This window comes from Myotis brandtii, unplaced genomic scaffold (assembly GCF_000412655.1).
Source record: "Myotis brandtii unplaced genomic scaffold, ASM41265v1 scaffold1927, whole genome shotgun sequence".
Taxonomy (NCBI): Eukaryota; Metazoa; Chordata; class Mammalia; order Chiroptera; family Vespertilionidae; genus Myotis; species Myotis brandtii.
The window spans coordinates 35105-35911 of NW_005357181.1; positions in this window are offsets into that span (position 1 = coordinate 35105).

Below are 807 nucleotides of genomic sequence, written 5' to 3' on the forward strand. Positions count from 1 at the left end.
TTGTTAATTACTGTTGGAAGACTCATAGGAAACACTGCTAAAGATTTGAACAAATGAGATTTAGAACATTTACACAGTGTTGGAGGTTTGCTGTAAAGTAGGCTAAAAGTTAAAGTAATGTCTCAGCTTATGATGTTTGCTAAATTCGGGTTTCAGAATGCAGTAGCTTTTTCTGAGCAATAAAAGAAAATATATACTGAAGAAGACCTATTATTAAAGTACAAAATGCATTCTAGAAAAGCTGTGTAAGTGTAATTACTGGTGATACAACCAATTTAAGTAAATTTTATTTAAATGTTGTTGTGGCCCAGCGGGTGTGGCTCAGTGGTTTAGTGTCGACTTATGAACCAGGAGGTTCACAGTTCGATTCCCGGTCAAGGCACATGCCCAAATTGCAGGTTTGATCCCCAGTGTGTGACGTGCAGGAAGCAGCCAATCCATGATTCTCTCGCATCATTGATGTTTTTATCTCTTTCTTCCTCTCCCTTCCTCTTTGAAATCAATTTTTAAAAAAGTTGTGGATAAAATTGTAAGTGTAAAAGAATATTTGAAATTAATTTATTGTATCATTAGTCTGTCTTTTCAGCACACAAGTTGAAATCATACATTCATAAACTATAGGAGTTACTAATGTTACTGTGGTTACTTTTATGTTTTTCTAAAGGTCTTCAAATCATAGAGCATATACAGTGATAAATAAGAAATTATCTTTTAAACTGCCCCGGTGAGATAGGGACGGCCCCGGTGAGGTTGAAACAGCCCTGGTGAGGTCGGGACGGCCCCGGTGAGGTCGGGACGGCCCCGGTG